Genomic DNA, 19,933 nt, shown 5'->3' on the forward strand with positions numbered 1-19,933 from the left:
ATTAAATAAATTTAAAACAGAAATAGACAGTTTCCTAGAAGTAAAGGGAATTAGGGGTTATGGGGAGCGGGCAGGAAATTGGACATGAAGCTGAGTTCGGATCGGTCAATGCCCTGTGGGTGGCGGAGAGGGCCCAGGGGCTATGTGGCCGGGTCCTGCTCCGACTTCTTGTGTTCTTTAGATTTGTGGTTGGGATCAGATCAGCCATGATCTTATTGAATGGCGGAGCAGGCTCGAGGGGCCGATTGGCATCCTCCTGCTCCAATTTCTGATGTTCTTATGTTCTTATGTTCTTTCGCCTCAGCTCCTGCCTGACTCGCCATTTCAGTAAGGGGTTTCTTTTTTTACTGTTTCTCGGGCTTATAATAGGTCAGCCAGTTATGTTTTCCTGAGCTGCCCTGCCCGCAGTGCGGTTGCGAACCGCTTACCCCTTCCTGATTCTGAGCTGAGGACTTATCGAGTGGTAACAAAGACAGACAAACAGACCAGTGGATTGGTACAAGGAAAACCAATGTTTATTAATAAGAAAACTAAAACTACAAGGTAAACAGTATAATACAGAAGATAAAGAAATCGCTATGGATGTAATACAGTCTTACACTTATCGGGTTGAAAGAAACGGACACATCGAGGGAAAATTCTAAAATCACAAGTTTAGCAATATCCCCTTTAACCCCCAACCTTACACCTATGCTAAGCTGTCTTGTGGCAGCCAGAAAATTAATGCTCACCGGTGAAAACAGATGAAAAGGCCTGGCCCCTGTGCCTGCTGCTGCCGTCGACATGTGGTTGCGAGGTTTACTGGATGGCTTCCTTCTTAGTTGCTAGCAGACAGACAGGATAGGGCCAAGAGGCGAAGAGAGAAGAAGCTCTAAGCCAGAGATATACTGGGCAGCCCCAGTTATACCCTCTTGGTAACAGGTTTTTTTCATACCTTATCAGCTTGCTTCATTGTTTGATTTAAGCACGAAACGTAAGACAAAGGACCCCATCTCTGGCCCATTTACATTATGGCCGTTTCCTGTATCGATCTGTTTGCTAACTGCTTTACCATTTTTCCGAATGTACCTTGATGGTTCACCTTTTGTCCTCCGATCACTTCCTGCTCGAATTTTGATGTGTTGGCCGGCCATGTTGATAGCTTGCCTCAGGGCTAGAATGCAGCTGCATTGTTTAAAGAAACCTGTCTGAGACACGAAGCCTGCCGAGTTGTTGAGAATGCAATTTCAAATCTGCCGGTCCTCGGCCATGTGTCTGACTGCAGCCATTTTGAGAGACCTTGGATTTTTAAAACAGTCACACCAGGGTTTCTTTAATAACTCCAATAAATCTTCGGGGTGGGGGGAACATGTGAAATTTTGCGAATCCCTTCACTCCTTCCTCAGATAAGGAGACCAAAACTGCACACAATACTCCAGATGTGGTCTCACCAAGGCCCCGTACAACTGCAGTAAGTCATCCCTGTTCCTGTACTCAAATCCTCTTGCAGTGAAGACTAACAGACCATTCGCCTTCCTAACTGCTTGCTGCACCTGAATGCTCGCTTTCAGTGACTGGTGTACAAGGACACCCAGGTCTCGTTGCACCTCCCCTTTTCCCAATCTATCACCATTCAGATAATAATCTGACTTTCTGTTTTTACAACCAAAATGGATAACCTCACATTTATCCACGTTATGCTGCATCTGCCATGTTCTTGCCCACTCACCCAACTTGTCTAAATCACATTGGAGCCTCTTTGCATCCTCCTCACAGCTCACATTCCACCCCAGCTTTGTGTCGTCTGCAAACTTGGAAATGTTACATTTCGTTCCCTCATCCAAATCATTGATATATATTGTGAATAGCTGGGGCCCAAGCACTGATCCCTGCGATACCCCACTAGTCACTGCCTGTCACCCCAAAAAAGACCCGTTTATTCCTACTCTCTGTTTCCTGTCTGTCAACCAATTCTCTTGAATGTAGGGGGCTTGATCAAGAAGTTTGCAGATGATACAAAAATTGGCCGTGTGGTTGATAGTGAGGAGGAAAGCTGTAGACTGCAGGAAGATATCAATGGACTGGTCAGGTGGGCAGAAAAGTGGCAAATGGAATTCAATCCAGAGAAGTGTGAGGTAATGCATTTGGGGAGGGCAAACAAGGCAAGGGAATACACAATAAATGGGAGGATACTGAGAGGTGTAGAGGAACAAAGGGACCTTGGAGTGCATGTCCACAGATCCCTGAAGGTAGCAGGACAGGTAGATAAGGTGGTTAAAAAGGCATATGGAATACTTTCCTTTATTAGCCGAGGCATTGAATATAAGAGCAGGGAGGTTATGCTAGAACTGTATAAAACACTGGTTAGGCCACAGCTTGAGTCCTGCGTACAGTTCTGGTCACCACATTACAGGAAGGATGTAATTGCACTAGAGAGGGTACAGAGGAGATTTACGAGGATGTTGCCAGGACTGGAGAATTTTAGCTATGAGAAAAGATTGGATAGGCTGGGGTTGTTCTCTTTGGAACAAAGGAGGCTGAGAGGAGATTTAATTGAGGTGTATAAAATTATGACGGGCCTAGATAGAGTGAATAGGGAGGACCTATTTCCCTAAGCAGAGGGGTCAGTGACCAGGGGGCATAAATTTAAAGTAATTGGTAGCAGGATTAGGGGGGAGTTGAGGAGAATGTTTTTCACCCAGAGGGTGATGGGGGTCTGGAACTCACTGCCTGAAAGGGTGGTAGAGGCAGAAACCCTCAACTCATTTAAAAATTACTTGGATGTGCACCTGAAGTGCTGTAACCCACAGGGCTACGGAGCAAGTGTTGGAAGGTGAGATTCAGCTGGATAGCTCTTTCTCGGCCAGCATGGACACGATGGTCTGAATGGCCTCCTTCTGTGCCGTAACCTTCTATGATTGTATGATTCCTCCATAGCTCCCACCATGCTTCATCTTACTCTCCAACCGGAGAAAGGAAGAGCGACTGTAATCCTCAGATACAGGAGAGGAAGGGCCGTGTTCCTCAGACGGACATTGTGACTCTCCCACCAAACGTGGGAGAGATGATCGGCCTGTATAAACCCCCAGGTAAAAGTGTCAAAGCTGACATGCTGACTAACTATCGTATACTGTCCCTTGAATATAATTGCATTGACTGGGCTTGTATTCCCTGGGGTATAGGAGATTGAAGGGTGATCTAACTGAGATGTTTAAGATGATTAAAGGATTCAATAGGGTAGATAGAGAGAGAAACTATTTCCTCTGGTGGGGGAGTCCAGAACAAGAGGGCATAACCTTAAAATTAGAGACAGGCCGTTCAGGAGCGAAATCAGGAAGCACTTCCTCACACAAAGGGAATCTGGAACTCTTTCCCCCAAAAGGAAGTGGACACTGGGGGTCAATTGAAATTTTAAAGACTGAGATTGAAAAGGTTGAGGGGCTGAATGGCCTCCTCCTGTTCCTATGCTCGTATGCAACGCTAAATATTTTAATATGTTTTGGACAACAATTAACAGTGTTTTGCTAGCTCACGAGCCTCACAGTTCCAATGCTGTCTTCCCAAGCAGTTAGTCATACAGTTGGGTTCCAGAAGTGACCATAACATGAGAGAATTCTTCATTAAGATGGAAAGAGAATTAGTCCAATCCGAAACTAGGGTCCTAAATCTAAACAAAGGAAACTATGGAGGTATGAGGAGTGAGTTGGCTGTGATAGATTGGGGAGCTTCATTAAAAGGCATGACGATGGATAGGCAATGGTCTAACATTTAAGGAACAAATGCATGAATTGCAACAGTTATACATTCCTTTCTGACACAAAAACACAAAAGGAAAAGCGGCCCAACCATGGCTAACAAAAGAAATTAAGGATAGTATTAGATCCAAAGAGGAGTCATATAAAATTGCCAGAAAAAGTAGCAAGCCTGAGGATTGGGAGCAGTTTAGAATTCAGCAAAAAAGGACCAAGAGATTGATTAAGAGGGGAAAAATAGAGTATGAGAGTAAACTTGTAAGGAACAGAAAAGTGGACTGTAAAAGTTTCTATAAGTATGTAAAACGAAAAAGATTAGTGAAGACAAATGTAGGTCCCTTACAGTCAGAAACAGGAGAATTTATAATGGGGAACAGGGAAATGACAGAGCAATTAAACAAATACTTTGGTTCTGTCTTCATGGAAGAGGACACAAATAACTTCCCAGAAATGCTATAGAACCAAAGGACTAGTGAGAAGGAGGAATTAAAGGAAATTAGTATTGGTAAAAAAATAGTGCTGGAGAAATTAATGGGACTGAAAGCCGATAAATCCCCAGGGCCTGATAATCTGCATCCCAGAATACTAAAAGAGGGAGCCATGGAAATAGTGGAAGCATTGGTTGTCATCTTCCAAAATTCTATAGAGTATGGAACAGTTCCTGCAGATTGGAGGGTGGCAAATGCAACCCCACTATTTAAAAAAGGAGGGAGAGAGAAAACAGGCAACTACAGACCGGTTAGCCGAACATCAGTAGTAGGGAAAATGCTAGAGTCTATTATAAAGGATGTGATAACAGGACACTTAGAAAATATCAACGGGATTATACAAAATCAATGGAATTATGAAAGGGAAATCATGTTTGACAAACCTACTGGAGTTTTTTGAGGATGTAACTGGTAGAATAGATAAGGGAGAACCAGTGGATGTGGTTTATTTGGATTGTCAGAAGGCCTTTGATAAAGTCCCACATAAGAGGTTAGTGTGCAAAATTAAAGCACGTGGGATTGGGAGTAATATACCAGCATGGATTGAAAATTGATTAACAGACAGGAAACAGAGACTAGGAATAAATGGGTCTTTCTCGGGGTGGCAGGCGGTGACTAGTGGGGTACCGCAGGGATCAGTGCTTGGGCCCCAGCTATTCACAATATTTATCAATGATTTGGATGAGGGAACCAAATGTAATATTTCCAAGTTTGCTGATGACACAAAACTAGGTGGGATCGTGAGTTGTGAGGAGGATGCAAAGAGGCTTCAAGGCGATTTAGACAAGTTGAGTGAGTGAGAAAATACATGGCAGATGCAGTATAATGTGGATAAATGTGAAGTTATCCACTTCGGAAGGAAAAACAGAAAGGCAGAGTATTATTTAAATGGTGATAGATTGGGAAATGTTGATGTACAAAGGGACCTGGGTGTCCTTGTACATCAGTCACTGAAAGCAAACATGCAGGTGCAGCAAGCAGTTAGGAAGGCAAATGGTATGTTGGCCTTCATTGCAAGAGGAGTTGAGTACAGGAGCAAGGATGTCTTACTGCAGTTATACAGGGCCTTAGTGAGACCATACCTGGAGTATTGTGTGCAGTTTTGGTCTCCTTACCTAAGAAAGGATATACTTGCCATAGAGGGAGTGCAGGGAAGGTTCACCAGACTGATTCATGGGATGGCAGGACCGTCGTATGAGGAGAGATTGGGTCGACTCGGCCTGTATTCACTCGAGTTTAGAAGAATGAGAGGGGATCTCATTGAAACATATAAAATTCTGTCAGGGCTAGACAGACTGGATGCAGGGAGGATGTTTCCCCTGGCTGGGGGGTCCAGAACGAGGGGTCACAGTCCCAGGATACGGGGTAGGACATTTAGGACTGAGATGAGGAGAAATTTCTTCACTCAGAGGGCGGTGAACCTGTGGAATTCTCTACCACAGAAGGCTGTGGAGGCCAAGTCACTGAATATATTTAAGAAGGAGCTAGATAGATTTCTAGACACAAAAGGCATCAAGGGGTATGGGGAGAGAGCGGGAATTTGGTATTGAGATAGAGGATCAGCCATGATCATATTGAATGGCGGAGCAGGCTCGAAGTGCCGAATATCCTACTCCTGCTCCTATTTTCTAAGTTTCTATGTTTCTATGTATTGTCCCTTCAATCTACCTGTTTGGCCGTTCTCACCAGGTGTTCAGGTGGGGCTCCTCGCGATAGCAGTGCACTGGAGAAAGACAAATAGGGGTCTCCTGGTGGGTCACAGGATGTCACTGGCTGCCATGGAAACAACCTGGACGTTCTCCACATCCAGATGAATTTAAGCACGGAAAAATCACCGACAGAAAGGGAACTGGAACAGGAGAGTTGGTTGAGGTCAGGGGACCCGATGATATCTCCTCTCCCATCTTGCACCCTCCATAAACTTGAGCTCATCCAAAACTCTGCTGCCTGTATCCTAACTCGACCCAAGTCCAGTTCACCCATAACCCCTGTGCTTGCTGACCTACATTGGCTCCTGGTCCGATTTTAAAATTCTCATCCTTGTTTTCAATTCCCTCTATGGCCTCGCCCCTCCCTATCTGTGTAACCTCCTCCAGCCCTACAACCCTCCGAGATCTCTGTGCTCCTCCAATTCTTGCCTCTCGTGCATCCCTGATTTTCATCTCTCCACCATTGGCGGCCGTGCCTTCAGCTGCCTTGACTCTAAGCTGTGGAATTCCCTCCCTAAACCTCTCTGCCTCTCTCTCCTCCTTTTAAGACGCTCCTTAAAACCGATCTTTGACCAAGCTTTTGGTCACCTGTCCTAATGGGCTCGATGTTACCAAGGCTGCGGGTTCGCGGCGGGGGGACGATTGCACGCGCCCAGCGAAATCAGTCTGCCCCCCACTTATCTGGTCTTCCGGGTTCCCCACTGCTGATCTGCGCGTCGGGCGGGCTGTGCATGCGCAGTAAGGTCTGTCAGCTGGAGGAGCTCTATTTAAAGGGGCAGTCCTCCACTGACAGATGCTGCAACAAATAGAAAAAATTAAAGCATGGAGCAGCCCAGGGGGAAGGCTGCTCCCAGTTTAATGATGCCTCACTCCAGGTATCATTAGATGGGGTGAGGAGGAGGGGGAGGACAGAGATCTTCTCCCCGGCGGGCGGGAGGAAGCGGCCTGCCTCTGCCACCAGGAAGGCCTGGCTCGAGGTGGCAGAGGAGGTCACCTGCACCACCAACATATCGCCCACCTGCATACAGTGCAGGAGGCGCTCCAATGACCTCAGTAGGTCAGCCAAAGTGAGTACACTTACTCATTCCCCTACACTCCGTCTGCCACATCACCGCCCCCACCCCACATCTCCTTCTGCACCGCCAACACTACTCTGTCACATCACCCCTCATACCCACTCAAACCTCATCCTCATCTTACCTGCACTTACTCACCTCGCCAGTACTCATCCCGCCACTACCACTCAACCCAATCCTCATACAATCTCATGGCTCTATCTCATACTCACCCTCTCGTGCATCTCTTTCACAGTCAGCCTCACTCAACCTGCCACTACCTGTGCTGCAGCCACAGGGCATGCATCACATATGTGCAGTAGGCAGCGTAAGGCAAACGTGTCGTGAACATGAAGGGGATGCACAAGGGTGTTTGAGGGTTTGTTATGGTTTTTACTTATATTGAATTTCTGACCAACTCACATCACATATTATATTGGCACCACTACTGCCACGTCTTTGCGAATCTTGTCTGGTTTGTGCAATAATGCCCTTTCCTGAGGATCACTATGAAGACCCACAACTGATGCCACCCATTGTGTCACTGCAGAGTGGGTGTAGGTGTATTTGCAGGGCTCTTTTGTGCAGACGACTGAGAGACGTCGGCGATGTCCCCGGTGGCACCCTGGAAGGATGCGGAGGAGAAGTTGTTGAGGGCAGTGGTGACTTTGACAGCGACAGGTAAGAAGATGGTGCTCGGGCCAGCCGGGAGCAGCTCGGCATGAAGGAGGCTGCAGATGTCCATGACTACATGTTGAGTGACTCTGAGCCTCCGTGTGCGCTGCTGCTCAGAGAGGTCCAGGAAGCTGAGCCTCGGTCTGTAGACCCTGTGGCGAGGGTAGTGCCCCCTGTAACGCATCTCTCTCTGCGGTAGCCCTCCCTCCTGCTGTGCAGGTGGATGTGTCACAGCACTGTGTTATGGCGCTCCACATGTCAGAGGTGGCCGGCGAGGCTGGTGAGGCTGGTGATGCTGTTCGCCCTCCGAGGAGGTCATGACTGCAGCTACGGCGGCCCCCATCCGGAAGATGTACATCTGAGGGGGTCCGCAAGGTAGGTACATGTCTCCGGACCCCGGGGTAAGTGTGCAAGTTGGTGAATTTGATTGTTAGGAGGAGGGTGGAGGCGGCCAAACTTTGTCCCAAGTGACAGAGTGGCCTCCTGCAATGAGTGAGGGTCTCCCCCCGACCTGTCAAATGGACCTTTGCAGCTGCCACAGGCTGATGGCTGCAACACGTCCATTTGAACTGGGAGTGTTTCCCCCAGTACGGGAAACAGTCCCAGTTGTTTCTAAAATCCCACCCCTCCTGACATATTCCCTTAATCAGGTCTGTTAATGACCTGAAATAGCAAGGTAAATACTCTCAAGTGGCCCCCCGCTGGCTTTAATTGCCTGCGGGAGTCCCACATGCGGGGGCTGCGCACGCACGTTGGCGCGTCTGTGGGGAACCCGGAAGTGGGCGGGTCGGAGCCGGGCTCCCGACCCGCTCCGGGATTCCCCGATTTTCGGAGCCCCCCCCGCCAGGAACGCACCCGATAGCGGGTGCTAAAATGGAGCCCAATATCTCCTTATGTGGCTCGGTGTCAAATTTTGTTTGAAAATCGCTCCTGTGAAGCGCCTTGGGACGTTAGAGAGGCTATATAAATGCAAGTAGCTGTTGTTGTCGCATAACGGTCAGATATACACTGACCGCAGAATTAGCAGCTTCTCACTGCAAGCTACAGCCGTCAATAATGATATCACAGTTATGAATCCTTTAGTGTGGCACATTATGTCCTAACGACACTGAGCATATTGTCAGCTGGACATCTGCACACCGAAACCCAACAAAGTCCGACAGTGCTGCGGAGGCACTGATTGCACTGTGCTCATCGCTGGGTTTAACGGTAAGATGTGAATATTAAATTATTAGCTGCGGCAGCTCAAATCTGTTCCTCAGAACCCAACACTCACTTGCGCTGGGAGATAATAATTCATGTACTCAGAATATTAATAATATGTACAATAGAGAGTCTTTTATTAAACATGTCACTAACAGAGGAGCAGTGATAAATATTGAGTGAAAACTCGAGTTCAAATCTCTATTTAAAAAGCCACATTCTGTCATTTCTTATGAATCAACCTTGTAATTATTTCAGAGCAGGGAGGCTGGAAGGCTTTAACTCACTGTGTCCTTTCGAAGATTTGCCCATAGCTAAAGTGCAGTGCAGCAGCACCAGTGATTAATCCACCGCCATCAGCACTGTGCACAGCCTCCTTTTCATTGCAAAGACAATCAGTGAGATGGAAAGTTTGCTGCTGCAGCCAAATGGTTAAAGCAGCCGTCTGAGCAAACAATAGACGGGGGCTCATGTGGGGCCCACCGGTCTCAGAAAAGATTAACTTTCTCCAGCTTCAAACCCCTTTACAATGTGAGGCATGCAACGATCAGACGAGTCCCTCAAACACCATTCAATGCTCAGTCTGGGAAACAAAGTGAGTAGAAAGGTATATATTTATATATCTGCTCATGACATCTCTCAGTTCAGTCGGTCGCTGTTTTTAAACAGGTAAATGCAGGACTCATTTTGTACACAGCAATAACTTGAATGACCAATTAGTTAATTCTTCGTGAGGGAAGAATTTTGGCCAATTCACCAGTGCCTCAGGAGACTCCTGCTTTCCTTTAAATGATGCCATGGGATCTTTAACATCCACCTATCCATTGGAACAGGCACACAGGGCCTTGGTTTAATGTCTCATCTAAAAGACGTCACCTCCACCAGTGCAGCGCTCCCTCAGTACTGACCCTCCGACAGTGCAGCGCTCCCTCAGTGCTGACCCTCCGACAGTGCAGCGCTCCCTCAGTGCTGACCCTCCGACAGTGCAGCGCTCTCTCAGTACTGACCCTCCGACAGTGCAGCGCTCCCTCAGTACTGACCCTCCGACAGTGCAGCGCTCCCTCAGTACTGACCCTCCGACAGTGCAGCGCTCCCTCAGTACTGACCCTCCGACAGTGCAGCACTCCCTCAGTACTGACCCTCCGACAGTGCAGCATTCCCTCAGTACTGACCCTCCGACAGTGCAGCGCTCCCTCAGTACTGACCCTCCGACAGTGCAGCGCTCCCTCAGTACTGACCCTCCGACAGTGCAGCGCTCCCTCAGTACTGACCCTCCGACAGTGCAGCGCTCCCTCAGTACTGACCCTCCAACAGTGCAGCGCTCCCTCAGTACTGACTCCCCGACAGTGCAGCATTCCCTCAGTACTGACCCTCCAACAGTGCAGCGCTCCCTCAGTACTGACTCCCCGACAGTGCAGCATTCCCTCAGTACTGACCCTCCGCCATTGCAGCGTTCCCTCAGTGCTGACCCTCCGCCAGTGCAGCGTTCCCTCAGTACTGACCCTCCGCCATTGCAGCGTTCCCTCAGTACTGACCCTCCGACAGTGCAGCACTCCCTCAGTACTGACCCTACGACAGTGCAGCACTCCCTCAGTACTGACCCTCCGCCAGTGCAGCGTTCCCTCAGTGCTGACTCTCCGACAGTGCAGCACTCCCTCAGTACTGACCCTCCGCCAGTGCAGCGTTCCCTCAGTGCTGACTCTCCGACAGTGCAGCACTCCCTCAGTACTGACCCTCCGCCAGTGCAGCGTTCCCTCAGTGCTGACCCTCCGCCAGTGCAGCGTTCCCTCGGTACTGCACTGGGAGTGTCAGCCTGGATTATGTGCTCGGGTCTCTGGAGTGGGGGCTCGATCCCATGACCTTCTGACTCACAGGCGAGAGAGCCAAACTGCCACAGCTTTCTATAAATAAAACGGGGCAGATTCCCAGTGTCCAATTGGCGTTACAGATCTGCCACCCGTTATAGAAACCGTCCGGTTTTCACTTGCGTTGACGAGTGGCAGATCCAGCTCTCGGCCTGGGCACCGTGTTGAAAATCTGCCTCGATATTTCAGAAGTTACGACTGGCAGACTCAGCTGGTGTTAAACTTCCACCAGTGAGAAACCTCCTGTCCAAGGTGGCCTTGTTTGTCCTTACACAACTGGGCCATTGCACATTGGCGCTGCACAAGTATGGTGAAACTGTCACCATGGTGCTGGCGGCAAAAATGCATCGTTTGAGGTCACAGATCGAAACATTGCTTGACCAGACAAATAAAACTGCCATCACACTGATGTCCATGAAGTGTTTTGATGGAGACATTCCAAGTAGCTTTACACACACCTGTATCTGTGTCACTGACAAATAAAATTGTGGGGCCTTTTTTTGCGGACTTTAGGAGTTTGGGTGATGCTTGTTATCCTGACCCCCTTCCCGTCCCCTTCTCCTGGTACCACCCTCTGACTCACTGTCCCCCGATTACACCACGCAATATCTGTGCGTTAGTCACCGAGAACTTTGAACCAAATGGACACACTGAGATCGAGGGGCTGAGCCGAGTTATCAAGAGTGAGTGACAGGCTGATCACAAGCTGTAAATTTTCATGACAAGGTTTTATTGTCATACCTTTCAGATTGATTTCATTATTTTAATGACAGTTATTATAAGGATGGATTTGAATACCATGATTTCTGAGCTGTGAAGATAATGTAACAACTTCAAGATTGGACACTATAAAATCCCCCTCTGTGTGGCAGTTGTTTTATTATAACAATAAAACATAGTTTAATGCAGATTCAAAATAAATTGCTCTGTGATTCAAAGCCTGGATGTGGTGCAATATGTCACACAAGACGTACAGCTATTGTTTCAGCGTTGAGATATATTTTATCATCATTTGTCTGGTGGCCACTAACCTTGTACACATCATTGCCTGTTCCTGCTTAGTTAGTTTGTGAAGGTCAGAGTCTTTGGCCTGTTATGGATGTTAAACTATTAAGGACCCAACATAAACGGGTTTAAATAGTTGCCTTCTGATCAGCACAAGTAGTCGAGATTCGAGCATTAATGTAGTTCAGGATAATTTTTTTCGACTGGAATTAACTATATTCATTGAAACCAACAAGACACGCCTATCTGTAATGAGATGCCGAATATTTTAATAGTAATTACACAGGAAGCTTTCAGATGGCGAGAGGCAGACATGTTAAGGAATTGATGGCACAGCATGAGCTGCGGAATCAGGGCATCGGTATGGCTCCCACTCGTGTGTAGCAATGGTCCCTGTGGGCCTGAGCCTCACCGGTACTGCCCTCCAGTGTAACTCTCTACAGCAGGACGTGAATACGTTCAAACAGCAGTAAAAGTAGCAGATACCACTCCTCACATGGGCTATGATTATAAAACAAATCTCCAGAGAAAGGGGGGAAAGGCGTGCCCAACGTGGCCCTCATCCTGATGGCCACCTTTGTGTGCGGCTGCATCAAGCTGTGCATAGACCCTCGGTACGCAAACACAAAGTGTCACTACGTGCTGAGGTTTTACCTGTCCCCGGTGTTGAGAAGGATGGGCCTGGCCACGCTGCCACGGAACGCTCTGTCCAGTTGGACCGTTCCGCCCCACCTGTCCTTCGTGGAAAGGTTTGTGCAGAAAAACACCTTTGACCACAAGGCGATCAGCAAGTGGTCCGCACGTAACGTCCTCGAGACCCTGCGGGAAAAGGAGATGGTGGATCCTGTCGGTTGGTTCCCCGAGTAGACTGTCAATGTCATTTGGCAGAACGCCTCATCGCCAGAGCTTTCAAACAAGCACCAAGACCTAGCTTGGCTGGTGGTGAGAAGGGCCCTTCCTGTCAAATCCTTCATGTACTCCCGGACTCTCAGCGCCATCGCACACTGTCCCCGAGGAGGCTGCAGTGGAGACGAGACCGTCACCCATCTCCTTCTGGAATGTGCCTTTGCAAAGAAGGTCTGGAGAGAGATGCAGTGGTATCTGTCCAGGTTCGTCCCGAGCAGTTCCGTAACACAGGTTTCTGTGCTCTACGGGCTGTTCCCGGGGACGCACACTGAGACAGACATCAGCTGCTGCTGGAAGACCATCAACTCGGTGAAAGACGCCCTTTGGTCTGCCCGAAACTTGCTGGTCTTCCAGTACAAGGAGCTGTCCTCGACCAAGTGTTGCAGACTGGCACATTCCAAGGTCCAGGACTACGTGCTGAGGGATGCACTGAGGATGGGTGTGGCTGCCGCAAAGGCTCTGTGGGGAAAGGCAACCGTTTAGAGCCTTCCCGCTATTGTATACCGAGGGGCTGCAATCAGGGAAAAACCCCCTCGGGCAGAATGTAAAATTCAAATTGCTGTAATGTACCTGTAATGAATCTGTAATGAATCTGTAAGCAATAATCTGTGTTGAGTATGATGCAATGAGACACCCTAGAGTGTCATGAACTGTAATTATGTCCAATGTGTTCATTGAACTGTACTTGACGTAACCTGCAAATTGTATAATCTGTATTGTGTATGTTTGGAATGTGATATGAGAACTGTATTGTATGTACTGCTGCAAATTTTATGAATAAAGTATATTTTTTGAAAAAAAAATGATTATAAATCCAATGTTACATAAGAAATAGGAGCAGGAGTGGGCCAATCGGCCCCTCGAGCCTGCTCCGCCATTCAATAAGATCATGGCTGATCTGATCCTAACCTCAAATCTAAATTCATGTCCAATTTCCTGCCCGCTCCCCGTAACCCCTAATTCCCTTTACTTCTAGAGAGAGAGGGAGGCAAAGAGAGAGAGAGAGGCACAGAGAGAGAGAGAGGAGAGAGAGGCAAACTGTCTATTTCTGTTTTAAATTTATTTAATGATGTAGCTTCCACAGCTTCCTGGGGCAGCAAATTCCACAGACCTACCACCCTCTGAGTGAAGAAGTTTCTCCTCATCTCAGTTTTGAAAGAGCAGTCCCTTATTCTAAGATTATGCCCCCTCGTTCTAGTTTCACCCATCCTTGGGAACATCCTTACCGCATCCACCCGATCAAGACCCTTCACAATCTTATATGTTTCAATAAGATCGCCTCTCATTCTTCTGAACTCCAATGAGTAGAGTCCCAATCTACTCAACCTCTCCTTAATGTTATTTTGTTCACTGGTGGATCTCCAATGGAGACACTCACAGAGAGTGCTGCTCTATGAGGACTGCAGCGTTACACCGTGTGAAACACAATGGTCTGGTTGGTAATCCGGGAGAAGAGAATGGTTCCCTTTAATTTCATTGGGATAAAAGCCAGGCGGAGTTCGACAAGGGTGGAAGTTATTAGCCTTTCCCCCCTTTTTCATGGATTCTTTTGCTTTTGTCACATTTAAGTGTTACGTCCTCAAAACAGAACGATATATACAGCTGGGCTCCTTGGGGGTTACTTATGGTGAATGAGAGAATGTGCTGGTTTCGAACAATAGGGTGACAAAAATGAGGCACTTTTGTCGAGGTATAATTTAGTAGCTGCTTATTTTGAATCTAGTGACAGTATAAAAAAAACAACTGCAGAGCCCTGTACCAAACTTACTTTGATACAATCGAATGTTTTGTTAGTTCCAATCTAGAGAGAGGAATTGTTCAATCTTAAACAAAGCAGTATGATTGATTCAGATTGTATATGGCCGACAGTTCCTTTCGAATTGAATGATCAGAGATTCAGATTCCAGGAAGTCCCAGAAACTCTTTCCGAGGAGTGCTTTGTTATCTTGAAGGCAAGTCCAAAACTCCTGAAAGAGAAAAATTGTCTTTATTACAATCTTCCACCGTGATAAATCCCGAGGTAGATCTTGAATGTGTAAAACAGTGTCAGGATTCACCCTGGGTGAACATTTCAAAGTTAATATGCGAGAGACTAGTTCAGTCCTTAATGTTGTGATCTTTTTGTTACTCTGTCTACTTGAGAAGTTTGATGATAGACTTTCCACTGTAAATATATCACTATATTATATAACAGTTAGTCACTTCCTCACTCATTTTTATCAAAGCAATTCATGTAATGGTTTTAAACTTAAAATGAGCTCCAAAGGTGTGATGCTCTATTTGCTCATCAGCAATGTGACAGACTCTATGGAGGTAGAGATTAATCCTGGAGCTAAAAGCAATTAACAGACTGGGCTGTTTCTTGTTCTATTATCCTGTGCATGTTATTTAAAGCTTACCAGGATCTTAAGATCAGGATAGCCTCGAAGGTGTGGAGAGTTGGGGGTACAAGTGCCAAGATAATGTAAAGTAAGAAAGGTACAAACCACCAAAAATGTAATGGGAATGTTATCAGTAAAATATCATGAGGAAAGTGTTATGAATCAGGAGGTGCACGCAATATACAAGATTGGTCATTGAGAGGGCCCTCGGGGTCTTAAAGATACATTTTTGCTGCCGACGCAGGTCAGGAGGGACCCTGCAGTATGCTCCAGATCGTGAGTCACACACAGTTCTAGCCTGCTGATCCTGCACACATTTAATGTATTGTAAACAATTTTACAACACCAAGTTATAGTCCAACAAATTTATTTTAAATTCCACAAGCTTTCGGAGACTTCCTCCTTCCTCAGGTGAACGATGTGGAAAAAACGGTATTTTTTCTATACCGTTCACCTGAGGAAGGAGGAAGCCTCCGAAAGCTTGTGGAATTTAAAATAAATTTGTTGGACTATAACTTGGTGTTGTAAAATTGTTTACAATTGTCAACCCCAGTCCATCACCGGCATCTCCACATCACGTTTAATGTACAAAGAGGTCTTGGCTTGGACATTCCCGGGGAGGCATCATCAGAACTACAGGGTGGAGAGCATCACCCTGACCTCTCGCATCACCCTGACCTCTCCCATCACCCTGACCTCTCGCATCACCCTGACCTCTCCCATCACCCTGACCTCTCGCTTCACCCTGACCTCTCGCATCACCCTGACCTCTCGCATCACCCTGACCTCTCCCATCACCCTGACCTCTCGCTGCACCCTGACCTCTCGCATCACCCTGACCTCTCCCATCACCCTGACCTCTCGCATCACACTGACCTCTCTCATCACCCTGACCTCTCGCATCACCCTGACCTCTCCCATCACCCTGACCTCTCCCATCACCCTGACCTCTCCCATCACCCTGACCTCTCCCATCACCCTGACCTCTCCCATCACCCTGACCTCTCGCATCACCCTGACCTCTCTCATCACCCTGACCTCTCTCATCACCCTGACCTCTCGCACCACGCTGACCTCTCGCTGCACCCTGATCTCTCCCATCACCCTGACCTCTCGCATCACCCTGACCTCTCCCATCACCCTGACCTCTCGCTGCACCCTGACCTCTCTCATCACCCTGACCTCTCGCATCACCCTGACCTCTCCCATCACCCTGACCTCTCGCATCACACTGACCTTTCCCATCACGGTGATCTCTCCCATCACCCTGACCTCTCGCATCACCCTGACCTCTCCCATCACCCTGACCTCTCCCATCACCCTGACCTCTCCCATCACCCTGACCTTTCCCATCACGGTGATCTCTCCCATCACCCTGACCTCTCCCATCACCCTGACCTCTCGCTGCACCCTGACCTCTCTCAGATGCTCCTCAGTAACTGCTGAAAAGGTGCATCTGAGCTCACCTCCTCCCGTCTGTGTAACACCTGAGCCTCCCTCTCCTCCACTTTCAAATAAAGGGCCCTCAGTCCAAGGGACAGTCTACAACATGTCAACACACCAGCTCCCTTTGGCTCTACATGGCCAATAGAATAATAGAATCATAAAATCAGACATCACAGAAGGAGTCCATTCAGCCCATTATGCCTGTGCTGGCTCTCCGAAAGAACTGTCCAATTAGTCCCACTCCCCTGCTCTTTCCCCAGAGCCCTGTAATCTTCTCCCCTTCAAGCATTTATCCAATTCCGTTTTGAAAGTTACTCGTCATCTGATTAAGTCAGCACCAAGTAAGTGGACTCTTTCTGTCTGACTCGAAGCTCCAAGAGTAACAAAGTGCGACGTCAGTGCACATTCTGTTTTATTACAACAAAATACAACATGAAGACAAGAAAATGGACTCTTTCCTCACACCTCGCTTCCCCTAGGTGGTCACATGTCCCTTTCTTTAACCTAATCCAAGGTTTCTTCTGGCCTGCGGGCCAGGACCATAGCGGGTGATTGGGATCATGGGGCCGAGTCGACCTCCTGTGGTCGACCGCTCGCTCCTGACAGGGAGCCTCCGCAGGGCAGCATCTCTGGAGCTTGCCCCTGGGCATCCTGGTCGAACCTCTCATTTTCCACTAGCCCGGTGCTCTGACGGGGAGGCGAGGCCCGGCAGGGGTTGCTGTCCTGGGAGAAGGCAGGACCAGGCTGCTGGAGTCTAGGGAGGGAATTCCAGAGCGTGGGGCCGAAACGGCTGAAGGCACGGCCGCCAATGGTGCAGTGAATGGGGTGGAGGGAGGCGGGAGGGGGAGGGGCCCTCCAATGAAGGCAGATCACCTGGCAACATGGTTTCCGGTCACTGATATGCATGTTCTTTCCCATAGACTATTTGAAGGGTGGACCTGGAGGAAAGCAGCAGGTCAGGCAACATGGTGGACCTTGGTCTATTACCTGACCTTCCTTCTCTGGCTCCTAATCCTGCTCCTATTTCACCACTAGACGGTCATCTCTCCTCCGACTCGCTGAATACATCCTCCGGGTTTGCCTCTGTGATCTGCTGCTTGATTCACTGATGAACGATGTGAATAAATTCATTCTTGACGAGTGAAGGACATGCTTCATCTTCCCTGTCCGATTCCGTTGCTCTCATGAGGATGGAACGTTATCACTATCCTAACTCGCACCAAGTCCCGTTCTCCCATCACCCCCTGTGCTCGCTGACCTACATTGGCTCCCGGTCCAGCAATGCCTCGATTTTAAAATTCTCATCCTTGTTTTCAAATCCCTCCATGGCCTTGCTCCCTCCCTCTCTCTGGAACCTCCTACAGCCCTACAACCCTCCGAGATCTCTGCGCTTAGGCATCCCTGATTTTAATCGCTCCACCATTGGCGGCCGTGCCTTCAGCTGCCTAGGCCCTAAGCTCTGGAATTCTCTCCCTAAACCTCTCCGCCTCTCTCTCCTGCTTTAAGACGTTCTGTAAAACCTACCTCTTTGACCAAGCTTTTGGTCACCTGTCCTAATATCACCTCACATGGCTCCTGTGAAGCACATTGGGATGTTTACTATGTTAAAGGCGCTATATAAATGCAAGTTGTTGTTATCCATACTGTTAGAGAGCAATCAGAACCTGCAGCCTCGTGTGGTGCTAAGAACATAAGAGATAGGAGCAGAGAAGGCCACAGGGTCCCTCGAGCCTGTATCGCCATTCAATAAGATCATGGCTGATCTTTGACCTCAACTCCACTTTCCCGCCCAATCCCCATATCCCTTGATTCCCTAAGAGTCCAAATCTACCGATCTCAGCCTTGAACATACTCAATGACTCAGCATCCACAGCCCTCTGGGGTAGAGAATTCCAAAGATTCACAACCCTCTGAGTGAAGAAATTCCTCCTTATCTCAGTCCTAAATGGCCGACCCCTATCCTGAGACTATGCCCCCTAGTTCTAGACTCTCCAGCCAGGGGAAATAGCCTCTCAGCGTCTACCCTGTCAAGCCCTCTCAGGATCTTACATGTTTCAATGAGATCACCTCTCATTCTTCTAAACTCCAGAGAGTATAGGTCCATTCTACTCAATCTCTCCTCATAGGACAACCCTCTCCTCCCAGTGAACCATCATTGCATCCCCTCTAAGGTATGTACATCCTTCCTTAGGTAAAGAGACCAAAACTGTACACAGTACTCCAGGTGTGGTCTCAACAAAGCCCTGTACAATTGTAGCAAGACTTCCCTACTCTTGTACTCCAAACCCCTTGCAATCTATGATTCTATGATATGAAACCCCTTGCAATAAAGGCCAACATACCATTTGCTTTCCTAATTGCCTGCTGTGCCTGCATGTTAACTTTCTGTGTTTCATGCACAGGGACACCCAAATCTCTCTGAACACCAACATTTAATAGTTTCTCACCATTTAAAAAATATTCTGTTTTTCTATTCTTCCCACCAAAGTGAATAACCTCACATTTCCCCACATTATGCTCCATCTGCCACCTTCTTGCCCACTCACTTAACCTGTCTATATCCCTTTGCAGACTCTTTGTGTCCTCCTCACAGCTTACTTTCCCACCTAGCTTTGTATTGTCAGCAAACCTGGATACATTACACTCGGTCCCCTCATCTAAGTCATTAATATAGATTGTAAATAGCTGAGGCCCAAGCACTGATCCTTGAGGTACCCCACTAGTTACAGCCTGTCAACCTGAAAATGACCCATTTATCCCTACTCTCTGTTTTCTGTCCATTAACCAATCCTCAATTCATGCTAATATATTAAATCCAATCCAATCCATATTACCCCCAACCCCATGAGTCCTTATCTTGTGTAACAATCTTTTATGTGGCACCTTATCGAATGCCTTTTGAAAATCCAAATATACGGCATCCACTGGTTCCCCTTTATCTACCCTGCTAGTTACACCCTCAAAAAACTCCAGTAGATTTGTCAAACACGATTTCCCTTTCATAAAACCATGTTGACTCTGCCTAATCATATTATCATTTTCTAAGTGCCCTGTTACCACTTCCTTAATAATGGATTCCAGCATTTTCCCGATGACTGATGTCAGTCTAACTGGCCTGTAGTTCCCTGTTTTCTCTCTCCCTCCTTTCTTGAATAGCGGGGTTACATTTGCTACCTTCCAATCTACTGGGACTGTTCTCGAATTTAGGGAATTTTGGAAGATCACAACCAATGCACCCACTATCTCTGCAGCCACCTCTTTTAGAGCCCTCGGATGTCGGCCATCAGGTCCAGGGGATTTATTGGCTTTTAGTCCCATTAATTTCTCCAGTACTTTTTCTTTACTAATATTAATGACTTTAAGCCCCTTGGTTCCCCACTATTTCTGGTATTTTTTTGTGTCTTCTGTTGTGAAGACAGATACAAAATATTTGTTTGATGACTCTGCCATTTCCTTGTTCCCCATTATA

Source organism: Heptranchias perlo, chromosome 38, assembly GCF_035084215.1.
Source record: "Heptranchias perlo isolate sHepPer1 chromosome 38, sHepPer1.hap1, whole genome shotgun sequence".
NCBI lineage: Eukaryota > Metazoa > Chordata > Chondrichthyes > Hexanchiformes > Hexanchidae > Heptranchias > Heptranchias perlo.